Source organism: Pseudophryne corroboree, chromosome 6 (assembly GCF_028390025.1).
Source record: "Pseudophryne corroboree isolate aPseCor3 chromosome 6, aPseCor3.hap2, whole genome shotgun sequence".
NCBI classification, from domain to species: Eukaryota; Metazoa; Chordata; class Amphibia; order Anura; family Myobatrachidae; genus Pseudophryne; species Pseudophryne corroboree.
The window spans coordinates 342,410,703-342,424,870 of NC_086449.1; positions in this window are offsets into that span (position 1 = coordinate 342,410,703).

The window sequence follows — 14,168 nt, forward strand, 5'->3', positions numbered from 1 at the left end:
CGCTACCCGCTCAGCAAGGTCCTGCAAAGCAGGGAGGCGCTGGGTCAGAGAGGCGCTCTCCCCGCTCTGCGACCTTGCTCTGATGTGCGCTGTTGATGCCGGCTGCCAGCGCCTGTCACTCTGACAGACAACAGCAGTGACACCAACAGCATGAACAGCGGCTCCCCTCTCGCTGCCTCCTCACTGCTGGAGCCGCCCAGCGCTGTGTACAGGGCCGGATTAACAATGGGGCGGATGGAGCTGCAGCTCCAGGCCCCCCATTCAAAATAGACCCACAGGATCCCTTGCAGTACTGCCAGTGTTGACAGGAAAACATTTTTCCTGTCACCCACCAGCCCAGCTTACTCTCCCCCTGACCAGAGCCGGCCTTCTAAGCCGTAAGCACCACCTCCCAGACCTGTAAGAAGCTCCGCCTCCAGGATCCGCCCACAGCTCAGCCTCTGTGATCTGTCCAAGCTCCGCCCCCGGGACCCGTTCAGAGCTCCATCTTCGGGATCCGTCCAAGTTCCGCCCCCGGGGCCCGTCCAGAGCTCCATCTTCGGGATCCGTCCAAGCTCCGCCCCCGGGACCCGTCAAAGCTCCGCCTCCGTCTAAGCTCCGCCCCCAGGATCCGTCCAAAGCCCCGCCTCCGGGATCCGTCCAAAGCCCTGCCTCCTGTGCACCTTTGGATCATGGATGGCCTGAAGCTTTGCAGACTCTGCTGACAGTGTTAGAACTTTGAAGATGGATCTTCAGCAGGTGGGTAGAGCTGGGGGTCAGTGGGGTTGGCGGGGAGTTGTGAGTGCTAGATCATTTAGGACAGAGGTCTGCTGCTTGTTTGCACCGTTCACACAGGGGGTCGCAGCTCCTCCTGTGAACATGCTGCACACTCCCCCATCCCATTTTTACTCCTTTCATGTCATCTGCTGCTCTTACACCAGTATCTCCCCCCCTTCCCCACCTGTATCCCCCTCTCCCACCTGTATCTCCCCCCTTCTCACCTGTATCTCCCCCCCCTCCCCACCTGTATCTCCCCCCCCTCCCCACCTGTATCTCCCCCCCCCCTCCCCACCTGTATCTCCCCCCCTCCCTCCCCACCTGTATCTCCCCCCCTCCCTCCCCACCTGTATCTCCCCCCTCCCTCCCCACCTGTATCTCCCCCCTCCCTCCCCACCTGTATCTCCCCCCTCCTCCCCACCTGTATCTCCCCCCTTCTCACCTGTATCTCCCCCCACCTGTATCTTCCCCCCCCTCCCCACCTGTATCTCCCCCCCCTCCCCCCTCCCCACCTGTATCTCCCCCCCCATCCCACCTGTATCTCCCCCCCCCTCCCCACCTGCATCTTCCCCCCTCCCCACCTGCATCTTCCCCCCTCCCCACCTGCATCTTCCCCCCTCCCCACCTGCATCTCCCCCCTCCCCACCTGTATCTTTCCCCTTCTCACCTGTATCTCACCCCCCTTCCCCACCTGTATCCCCCCCTTCCCCACCTGTATCCCCCCCCTCCCCCCTGTATCTCCCCCCACCTGTATCTTCCCCCCTCCTCCCCACCTGTATCTCCCCCCCCTCCTCCCCACCTGTATCTCCCCCCTCCTCCCCACCTGTATCCCCCCCCTCCTCCCCACCTGTATCTCCCCCCTTCTCACCTGTATCTCCCCCCACCTGTATCTCCCCCCTCCTCCCCACCTGTATCTCCCCCCTCCTCCCCACCTGTATCTCCCCCCTTCTCACCTGTATCTCCCCCCTTCTCACCTGTATCTCCCCCCTTCTCACCTGTATCTCCCCCCCCCCTCCCCACCTGTATCTTTCCCCCCCCTCCCCACCTGTATCTTTCCCCCCCCTCCCCACCTGTATCTTCCCCCCCCCTCCCCACCTGTATCTTCCCCCCCCCCTCCCCACCTGTATCTTCCCCCCCCTCCCCACCTGTATCTTCCCCCCCCTCCCCACCTGTATCTTCCCCCCCCCCTCCCCACCTGTATCTCCCCCCCCCCCTCCCCACCTGTATCTCCCCCCCCCCCCTCCCCACCTGTATCCCCCCCTCCCCACCTGTATCCCCCCCCACCTGTATCCCCCCCCCTCCCCACCTGCATCTCCCCCCCCCCCTCCCCACCTGCATCTCCCCCCCCCCCTCCCCACCTGCATCTCCCCCCCTCCCCACCTGCATCTCCCACCTGTATCTTTCCCCTTCTCACCTGTATCCCCCCCTCCTCCCCACCTGTATCCCCCCCTCCTCCCCACCTGTATCCCCCCCTCCTCCCCACCTGTATCCCCCCTCCCCACCTGTATCTCCACCCACCTGTATCACCCCCCACCTGTATCTCCCCCCCTCCCCACCTGTGTCTCCCCCCTTCTCACCTGTATATCCCCCCACCTGTATCCCCCCCCTTCTCACCTGTATCTCCCCCCCCCCCCCCCCCGTATCTCCCCCCCACCCCCTCCCCACCTGTATCTTGATGTTCAAGTGTGTATGTTGCAACAGGGAAGCGCTGATATAGATGCACATTCAGGTATGGGTCGTTGGCTCGACCCAACTTAGGTCGACCACTGAAGGTCCACATTGCTGTTAGGTCGACAGGCAATGGGCATTAGGTCGACATGTACTAGATCAACAGGTAAAAAGGTCGACATGAGTTTTTTGACTGTTTTTGGTGTTGTTTTCTCCGTAAAGTGACGGGGAACCCCAATTAGTGCACCATGTCCCCTTGCATGCTTCGGGCAAGGTGTTTCCCTCCGCTACCGCTGCGCTCAGCACAGGTTACAATTCCAGTCGTAGTCCACGTGGATCGTTAAGTATGAAAAAATAAAAAATAAAATGTTGAAAACTCATGTCAACCTTTTGCCCTGTCGACCTAGTACATGTCAACCTAACGCCCATGTCGACCTATTGCCTTTCGACTTAACAGGTCAACATTGCTAACGACCGCATCCCGCACATTCAATCTAATGGAGTACTGATGAATGCTCTAATTGAGAATCTACAGCTGCATGTCCTCTTTTAATTGCACACTTTTTTTTTTCTTAGGAAAACATTTCTGTTCCCTTTCCACCTGTATCTATACCACCTCCCCACCTGTGTGTCTACCACCTCCCCACCTGTGTGTCTACCACCTCCCCACCTGTGTGTCTACCACCTCCCCACCTGTATCTATACCACCTCCCCACCTGTGTGTCTACCACCTCCCCACCTGTGTGTCTACCACCTCCCCACCTATGTGTCTACCACCTCCCCACCTGTATCTATACCACCTCCCCACCTGTGTGTCTACCACCTCCCCACCTGTGTGTCTACCACCTCCCCACCTGTATCTATACCACCTCCCCACCTGTGTGTCTACCACCTCCCCACCTGTGTGTCTACCACCTCCCCACCTGTGTGTCTACCACCTCCCCACCTGTATCTATACCACCTCCCCACCTGTGAGTCTACCACCTCCCCACCTGTGAGTCTACCACCTCCCCACCTGTATCTATACCACCTCCCCACCTGTGTGTCTACCACCTCCCCACCTGTGTGTCTACCACCTCCCCACCTGTGTGTCTACCACCTCCCCACCTGTGTGTCTACCACCTCTCCACCTGTATCTATACCACCTCCCCACCTGTGTGTCTACCACCTCTCCACCTGTATCTATACCACCTCCCCACCTGTGTGTCTACCACCTCCCCACCTGTGTGTCTACCACCTCTCCACCTGTATCTATACCACCTCCCCACCTGTGTGTCTACCACCTCCCCACCTGTGTGTCTACCACCTCCCCACCTGTGTGTCTACCACCTCCCCACCTGTGTGTCTACCACCTCCCCACCTGTGTGTCTACCACCTCTCCACCTGTATCTATACCACCTCCCCACCTGTGTGTCTACCACCTCTCCACCTGTATCTATACCACCTCCCCACCTGTGTGTCTACCACCTCCCCACCTGTGTGTCTACCACCTCCCCACCTGTGTGTCTACCACCTCCCCACCTGTGTGTCTACCACCTCCCCACCTGTGTGTCTACCACCTCTCCACCTGTATCTATACCACCTCCCCACCTGTGTGTCTACCACTTCCCCACCTGTGTGTCTACCACCTCCCCACCTGTGTGTCTACCACCTCCCCACCTGTGTGTCTACCACCTCTCCACCTGTATCTATACCACCTCCCCACCTGTGTGTCTACCACCTCCCCACCTGTGTGTCTACCACCTCTCCACCTGTATCTATACCACCTCCCCACCTGTGTGTCTACCACCTCCCCACCTGTGTGTCTACCACCTCTCTTCCTGTGTCTCTGTCTCCCTCACCACCTGTATCCCTACCCCCTCCCCACCTGTATGACTCCCCCTGTCCACATATGTTTCTGCCTTCTCTCTACCTGTGCTTCCACCACTCTCTCCATTTGTGTCTCTGTGCCACCTTCACTACCTGTCTCTCTGCCACCTTCACTACCTGTGTGTCCACCCCTATACCTTCCTACTAGTACCTCTGCCTCGTTCGCCACTTGTGCCATTGCCCCCTCCCTACCTGTTTCTCTGCCCTCTCCCCACCTGTGCTTCTGCCCTCCTTTCCACCTGTGTCTCTGCTCCTATCAACCTCTTTCTCTGCCATCCACCCCACCTATGGTTCTGCCTTCTCTCTACCTGTGCTTCTACCTCTGTCACTACCTTCCACTCCACCTGTGTCTTTGCCTTGTCTCCATCTGCGCTTCCGCCTCCCTCTCCAAATGCATCTCTGCCTCCCTCCCCACCTGTATCTCTACCCCCTTCTCCACCTGTGTGTCTGTCTTCTCCCCATCTACGCTTCAGTCTCCCTCTCCAAATGTATCTCTGCCTCCCCCCACCTGTGTCTCTACTCCTTTCACAACCCGTACTTCCACCCCTCTTGCCACCTGCGCCTCTCACAAACTGTGTAGAAAAGAGGGCAGTGCCTGATAGACCAAATGTAGCAGCAGTTTCATCATGGAGCCATCAGAGTTCCTAATATGAGTAATGCAGGGGACCCTGAATACAATGTGAAGATCAGGACAGTAGTCTGTGTTGGGGGTATGTCCTGCACATTCCTGTTTCAAGATCCTGCGCATGCCTAAGCCAGCCACTAAGCTGATGCACTGTAGTGAGTATTTAGACATCCAGCGTAGTCCCTCCCATCCCCAGGACCAGGTACGCACCCCTCCCTGCTTCTATACCCAGCTGTCCCCCTTTTTTTCCTACTCCTTCCTTCCTCAGGCTCACCCCTCCTTTCCCTCTATCCTGTTGTTCTGCTTCACTCTAAAGGATGAGGTGTGAGTAGTTAACAGTAATGTAGTGTTGGGAGGTAGGTTGGTGAGGTGTAGTGCGGGGATATAGTGTGGGGAGGTAGCGTAGTGATATAGTGCAGGAATGTAGTGTAAGTAGGTAACAGTAATGTAGTGTTGGGAGGTAGGTTGGTGAGGTGTAGTGCGGGGATATAGTGTGGGAAGGTAGCGTAGTGATATAGTGCAGGAATATAGTGTAAGTAGGTAACAGTAATGTAGTGTTGGGAGGTAGCTTGGTGAGGTGTAGTGCGGGGATATAGTGTGGGGAGGTAGCGTAGTGATATAGTGCAGAAATGTAGTGTAAGTAGGTAACAGTAATGTAGTGTTGGGAGGTAGCTTGGTCAGGTGTAGTGCGGGGATATAGTGTGGGGAGGTAGCGTAGTGATATAGTGCAGGAATGTAGTGTAAGTAGGTAACAGTAATGTAGTGTTGGGAGGTAGGTTGGTGAGGTGTAGTGCGGGGATATAGTGTGGGAAGGTAGCGTAGTGATATAGTGCAGGAATATAGTGTAAGTAGGTAACAGTAATGTAGTGTTGGGAGGTAGATTGGTGAGGTGTAGTGCGGGGATATAGTGTGGGGAGGTAGCGTAGTGATATAGTGCAGTAAATGTAGTGTACGTAGGTAACAGTAATGTAGTGTTGGGAGGTAGATTGGTGAGGTGTAGTGCGGGGATATAGTGTGGGGAAGTTGCGTAGTGATATAGTGCAGGAATGTAGTGTAAGCAGGTAACAGTAATGTAGTGTTGGTGAGGTGTAGTGCGGGGATATAGTGTGGGGAGGTAGCGTAGTGATATAGTGCAGGAATGTAGTGTAAGTAGGTAACGTAGTGTTGATCGGTGAGCTCTCTCCCCCAGTCTGCTGACATCGGAATCCTGCTCTGTGACACCGATCAGCTGTCCTGTAAACCGGTACCTCCATTTACAGTGTATGAGATGCCGGTTTACAGCTCAGCTGATCTGGGTCACACAGAGCAGGAGCCTAGTGACCATATGACTGGGGGAGAGAGCTCACTGATCACCGTGCAGCTTAGTGTAAGCAGAGGTGGGAGGGGGTGTCACAGGTGGGAAAGGGGAGTAGACGGTGGCGGCTCATGCGCTGTACAATCTCAGGGTATTTTTCATGAAAAAGCTTTCTCACAAGCTCTGTCCCTTTATGCCATAATTGATACTTTCTTGCTATGTATTCAATCCTCTCAATGCGATTTTGGTCGAATTTATCACATTCCGTGCACGTCGGATGCGGATTGTGATAAATATGCCCCATAGTGCGGAGATGTAGTGTAGTAGTGGTATAGTGAAGAGATGTAGTGTGGGAGTGAGGAAGTGCAGTTGTATGCCACTACACCCCCCCCCCCCTGCCCTCACTCTGTGACGCTAATCACACCAAATGCGCGACATGCAATAGGCCCTTCATAGATTTCAGCTCCAGGCCCATGTGGACCTTAATCTGGCACTGGCTGTGTAGGAGGCCGCAGCCGGCAGCAGTGTAGTGAGTCACACTGACTCATTACACGCTGCCGCCACTGAGCTACATGTTCTAACAGAGAAAGCCTCACTCGCGCTGGTCCCCGGCGCCAGTGAGAGGGTGATCAGTCACATCACCCTTCTTCTCTGCTCCGGAGTCCGCACTGCTGCTGCAGCTCTCTGCTTCCTGGTCTCTGTGTTGGCCCTCACTGCATGCTGGGACATACGGGGGAGTGAGGAGGGGGGAGTCTCGGCAGCAGTCTGTGGTGTGTGTACAGAAGAGTGAGTCAGTGCACTCAGGCCCTGCAGTGAGGAGCCTTGATGGAGCCAGAGCCAGGAGGTGCACAGTGTGAAAGTGTGGAAAAAGAAAACACATGGAAAGTAAAGAGTGTGTGTTTAGCTATGGGTGTGTGTGTTTCTGCATATACTGTATATGTATTTTCCTATGTTGGTTTAGGTGTGTGTGTTTAGCTATGTGTGTGTGTTTTTCTGTGTATACTGTATATGTATTTTGCTATGTGTTTAGCTGTATGTATGTATGTATGTGTGTGTGTTTGTGTGTGTGTGTGTTTTCTGTGGGTGTGTCTGTGTATATGTGCTTTGCTGTGTGTGTGTGATTTACTATGTGTGTGTATATCAATATCTACAGATGTAGCCACACTCATCCATCCCATGATGCGTACACATCGCGGCATGGATGGCGCCACTGGTGTGCCCATGTCTATGAATCGCGCATGTGTACTTCTATGGAGTAAACGGAGGCTGCGAATAGCCGCAGCACGGCGTTCACTGCTGCTTGCCATGATGCGTATGCCGGTTCCTACACATTGCGGCAACAATGAGGCTGGCCACATCTTTATCTATCTATCTATCTCACATTCCCGGTAGTAAATGTTGACGTGTGCATCTCTGTACAGTGTGGCGTACCGTGTATAAGCTTCTGTACTGTGCGGCATACCGTGTATAAGCGTCTGTACTGTGTGGCGTACCGTGTATAAAGGTGGGTACACACTAATAGATATATCTGCAGATCAATTGATCTGCAGGTATATCTATGGACGGATCGGGCAGTGTGCTGTGCATACACACTGCCCGATCCGTCGGGGACTGACGTCATGAACTGGGCGGGCGTGTACACACGCCCGCCCAGTTCAGCTGTCAATCACCGCCGTCCGTCGCAGCATGTGTACGGGCGGTCGGCCGACCACCCCGTACACACACAGCGACGCGCCAATATATCGGTAGATATATTGGCCGTCGGTTGTGCTGTGCGGCCGACGCGATACGTTTGTGAACGACGGAGTTCACAGACGTATCGGCCGTACACACTGGCCGACGGTCCCGCGATATATCGGCCGTTCAAGGGAACGGCCGATATATCGACCAGTGTGTACGGGCCTTAAGCTTCTGTACTGTATGGCGTACTGTGTATAAGCGTCTGTACTGTGTGGCGTACCGTGTATAAGCTTCTGTACTGTGCGACATACCGTGTATAAGCGTCTGTACTGTGTGGCATACCGTGTATAAGCTTCTGTACTGTGCGGCATACTGTGTATAAGCGTCTGTACTGTGCGGTGTACCATGTATAAGCTTCTGTACTGTGCGGCGTACCGTGTATAAGCTTCTGTACTGTGCGGCGTACCGTGTATAAGCTTCTGTACTGTGCGGCGTACCGTGTATAAGCGTCTGTACTATGTGGCGTACTGTGTAAGTATAAGCTTCTGTACTGTGCGGCGTACCGTGTATAAGCTTCTGTACTGTGCGGCGTACCGTGTATAAGCTTCTGTACTGTGTGGCGTACCGTGTATAAGCTTTTGTACTGTGCGGCGTACCGTGTATAAGCTTCTGTACTGTGCGGCGTACCGTGTATAAGCTTCTGTACTGTGTGGCGTACCGTGTATAAGCTTTTGTACTGTGCGGCGTACCGTGTATAAGCTTCTGTACTGTGTGGCGTACTGTGTATAAGCTTCTGTACTGTGTGGCGTACTGTGTATAAGCTTCTGTACTGTGTGGCGTACTGTGTATAAGCTTCTGTACTGTGTGGCGTACTGTGTATAAGCTTCTGTACTGTGTGGCGTACTGTGTATAAGCTTCTGTACTGTGTGGCGTACCATGTATAAGCTTCTGTACTGTGTGGCGTACCGTGTATAAGCGTCTGTACTGTGTGGCGTACCGTGTATAAGCGTCTGTACTGTGTGGCGTACCGTGTAAGTATAAGCTTCTGTACTGTGTGGCGTACCGTGTATAAGCGTCTGTACTGTGTGGCGTACCGTGTATAAGCTTCTGTACTGTGCGACATACCGTGTATAAGCGTCTGTACTGTGTGGCGTACCGTGTATAAGCTTCTGTACTGTGCGGCATACTGTGTATAAGCGTCTGTACTGCGCGGTGTACCATGTATAAGCTTCTGTACTGTGCGGCGTACCGTGTATAAGCGTCTGTACTGTGCGGCGTACCGTGTATAAGCTTCTGTACTGTGTGGCGTACTGTGTATAAGCTTCTGTTCTGTGTGGCGTACTGTGTATAAGCTTCTGTACTGTGTGGCGTACCATGTATTAGCTTCTGTACTGTGTGGCGTACCGTGTATAAGCGTCTGTACTGTGTGGCGTACCGTGTATAAGCGTCTGTACTGTGTGGCGTACCGTGTATAAGCGTCTGTACTGTGTGGCGTACCGTGTATAAGCGTCTGTACTGTGTGGCGTACCGTGTATAAGCGTCTGTACTGTGTGGCGTACCGTGTATAAGCGTCTGTACTGTGTGGCGTACCGTGTATAAGCGTCTGTACTATGTGGCGTACTGTGTAAGTATAAGCGTCTGTACTGTGTGGCGTACCGTGTATAAGCGTCTGTACTGTGTGGCGTACCGTGTATAAGCGTCTGTACTGTGTGGCGTACCATGTATAAGCGTCTGTACTGTGTGGCGTACCGTGTATAAGCGTCTGTACTGTGTGGCGTACCGTGTATAAGCGTCTGTACTGTGTGGCGTACCGTGTATAAGCGTCTGTACTGTATGGCGTACCGCGTATAAGCTTCTGTACTGTATGGCATACCGTGTATAAGCTTCTGTACTGTGTGGCGTACCGTGTATAAGCGTCTGTACTGTGTGGCGTACCGTGTATAAGCTTCTGTACTGTGCGGCGTACCGTGTATAAGCTTCTGTACTGTGTGGCGTACCGTGTATAAGCTTCTGTACTGTATGGCGTACCGCGTATAAGCGTCTGTACTGTATGGCGTACCGTGTATAAGCTTTTGTACTGTGTGGCGTACCGTGTATAAGCGTCTGTACTGTGTGGCGTACCGTGTATAAGCTTCTGTACTGTGTGGCGTACCGTGTATAAGCTTCTGTACTGTGTGGCGTACTGTGTATAAGCGTCTGTACTGTGTGGCGTACCGTGTATAAGCTTCTGTACTGTGTGGCGTACCGTGTATAAGCTTCTGTACTGTGTGGCGTACCGTGTATAAGCGTCTGTACTGTGTGGCGTACCGTGTATAAGCTTCTGTACTGTGTGGCGTACTGTGTATAAGCTTCTGTACTGTGTGGCGTACCGTGTATAAGCTTCTGTACTGTATGGCGTACCGCGTATAAGCGTCTGTACTGTATGGCGTACCGTGTATAAGCTTTTGTACTGTGTGGCGTACCGTGTATAAGCTTCTGTACTGTGTGGCGTGCTGTGTATAAGCTTCTGTACTGTGTGGCGTACCGTGTATAAGCTTCTGTACTGTATGGCGTACCGCGTATAAGCGTCTGTACTGTATGGCGTACCGTGTATAAGCTTTTGTACTGTGTGGCGTACCGTGTATAAGCGTCTGTACTGTGTGGCGTACCGTGTATAAGCTTCTGTACTGTGTGGCGTACCGTGTATAAGCTTCTGTACTGTGTGGCGTACTGTGTATAAGCGTCTGTACTGTATGGCGTACCGTGTATAAGCTTCTGTACTGTGTGGCGTACCGTGTATAAGCTTCTGTACTGTGCGGCGTACCGTGTATAAGCGTCTGTACTGTGTGGCATACCGTGTATAAGCTTCTGTACTGTGCGGCGTACTGTGTATAAGCGTCTGTACTGTGTGGTGTACCGTGTATAAGCTTTTGTACTGTGTGGCGTACCGTGTATAAGCTTCTGTACTGTGTGGCAAACCTCTCAACTGTGTGGCGTAACGTGTATAAGCTTCTCTACTATTCAATTATGTGCCAAATTGGACCATGGGTATTCAATTGCGGGCGTTTTGAGACAGATTTTAAATCTCTTTTCACCCATGAATTTTCCCCCTTTTTTTGTCGAATCGGCATGGGCGAAAACGCCCCCAAATTCGACAAAACTCGTAGATCGGCTGCAAATTCGCAGATTCACGTGGTTTTTGCCAGTGCCGGACTTTTCAACAAGTCAAAAAAACGGCACAGGCATTGAATTAGGGCGAATCTAATTCGCCCTAAAAATAGACGATAATTTGCCATTTTTTCTACTGGTCGAAAAATCTGACAATAATTGAATACCCCCTATGTGTTTTAACATGTATAATCTTCTCTATTGTGTGGCATACCCTGTATAGGGCTCTAAACTGTGGCGCAACATGTATAAGGCTCTCTACTGTGTGGTATACCATGTATAAGCTTCTCTACTGTCTGGCGTACCCTGTATAAGGCTCTCTACTGTATGGTGCAACGTGTATAAGGCTCTCTACTGTGTGGCGTACCGTGTTTAAGCTTCTCTACTGTTGTGGCATACGGTGTATAAGGCTCTCTACTGTGTAGTGTAACGTGAATTGGGAGTACTATTGTGTGGCGACACCCCTTATTAGTGAGACAAACCATATTTTGAGGGATGCTATTTCCCTATTTTTAATATGGGATGGGGCCAAATGCATATTGTTGCACCTGGACCCACTATTCTCTAGTTCCGCCACTGCGCCTGTCTGCCCAGGAAGACCACCGCGCGCGTCCCTGCCCTCACCCTCTCTAACTCCCCCTCAACGTCCCTGCCCTCACCCTCTGTGTAACTCCCCCTCAGCATCCCTGCCCTCACTCTCCCTGTAACTCCCCCTCAGCATCCCTGCCCTCACCCTCTCTGTAACTCCCCCTCAGCGTCCCTGCCCTCACCCTCTCTGTAACTCTCCCTCAGCGTCCCTGCCCTCACCCACCCTGTAACTCTCCCTCAGCGTCCCTGCCCTCACTCTCCCTGTAACTCCCTGTCACTGCCCTCACCCTCCCTGTAACCACCCTTCAGCGTCCCTGCCCTCACCCTCCCTGTAACTCCCTGTCACTGCCCCTGCCTTCACTCTCCCGGTAAATCCCCCTCTTTTGTGACGCACACTGACCCTTTATGAGTTAAGAGAGGGAGGGCGCAATTTTATAGTTTGCAGGAGGGCGCCAAACACCCTAGCACTGGCCCTGCCTGCAGTGCACATGATTTTGCCCAACTGCTAAAAAAAATCCTGCTGCTATCAACTTGGAATTACCCCCATTGTTTTTCCCATTAGAGCAATATTTTGCTTTTGCAATCTGGTCTGAATTAGGCCCTATATCTGTTATGTGCTGTAAGCATAGGGTTTTACAAGAGGCGGTATTGAAAAACATACTCTCCTTGGACAGCCTCACATATTAGTAGTAAGCACATTTATTTTTAACCTGCGCAGTTACCAAACCCATGCTGTTATGCGTTGGTGTATCTATAATGGGTGCAGTGTATGCAGCCCACACTGCACACCCTGCACCCATAACTATACTTGCCCCTCTGTAGTCCTGCTACGGTAATTTTCCTAGTGATTTGCACATGCGCAGTGGAGATGTCCCCAGGAACAAAGCACGGGTGCCATGTACCTGGAGCCCGGGCATGTGCAGTAGATTGGCATAAAGTCAGCTGCCAGAGAGGATGGGGTTTGCATGGAGCCTGCACATGGGCCCTTTCCTCACTTAAACTACACCTATAGCTTGGTGATATCTTATACCACTATATGCTGCAGTGTGAGACCATATGCTCCCTGGTACCTTCACCCTTAGCTTGGCTTGCTTACATTATGGCCGAGAAGATTGAGGCTGCTAGTAAAACATGCAGAGGTGCTTGAGAACGGTGTCACTGCAGTCTGATTCAGAAGCAGGGCCGGCTCTACCATTAGGCAGCTGCCTTATAGGCCCTACACACTGGGCGATATCTCTCAAAGATATGAACGAGATACCGTTCATATCTTTGAGTGTGGAGGCACAAGCGATGAACGATGCGTGGCCCCACACTCGCTCGTTCATCACTGGTGCCCAGTCGGCTGTGCATGCAGGCCAATATGGACGATCTCGTCCATATTTGCCTGCACTTCTATGGAGCCGGGTGACAGGGGGAGTGAAGAAACTTCAGTCCCCCCGTCACTAGACCCCCTCCCCCCCCCCCGGGCCGCCGATCAATGTGTAGGGCCCTCAAGGCGCTTGGTTATGGGGGGACACCACTGAGTCTGCCTTTCACAAAATTAAGGATGTCTGAAAGAAAAATCATTGTTGTACTTAATGCATTAGGTGGCTGTGGAACCTCTATATCACACTTTCATCTGAAGGGCTATAAAGTGGGTATTGGTGGTGGTTGGGGGCAGTAGGCTAAAATATTGCATAGGGTGCAGAGAAACCTTGCACCACCCCTGTTCAGAAGAAGGAGGCAGTTTGGCAGGCAGAAAATTGGAAGGGGCAAGAACTGGGTAGTCTCTAGGACCCACCTGTAAAATGTGTTGCTGCTCACCATTTGGGAACTCCTGTCTTAGATGTTTCTTAAAATAGAATGGTATCGAAACATTGAGCCTTTTTTGCAGGTCACCTTGCTCCATTATTAGTGAAAATGTTTTTAAAACGAAGCAATCTTTCCAAGCTACAGTTTTGTCTAGGTTCAAGTATTCAAGAATTTGTGATTCCAGCCCTGTCCAGGTGCACACAGAAGAAGTAGGTTTGGGTTGGTCAGATAACAGCATAGCCCTGGGTCCGATGTTTTTTGTACTGCATGTGTCACAATTATTTATCTATAGCAGACGTATAAAGATTGACAGTGGGTGTTTATGGGAGGTGATAAGGGGGGTACTCACGGAGCGATCGCTGCTTAAAATCTAAGCAATCTGACTAGATTGCTTAGATTTTAAGCACGATCGCTCCGTGTGTAGCCCCCTCAGCGATAGCGATGTGCAGCCCCGTGCATCGCTATCGCTGCTGCTAGATTGGCCTGCATGCAGGCCAATCTAGCGGGTCGCTCACTTCACCCGCTGGGTGAAGTGAGCGGCCCCCCCGTCTCCCCCCGCACGCTCAGCACAGATCGCGCTGTGCTGAGCGCCGGGAGAGATGTGTGCTGAGCGGTTCGCTCAGCACACATCTCTCTGACATCGGCCAGTGAGTACTGGCCTATAAGGAGATGGCTGCCCAGATTCCGGCGTGTCACAGCCATAGGGTTGGCCAGCTGTTTGATGGTGTGTCTTTATACGTAAGTGGCAAA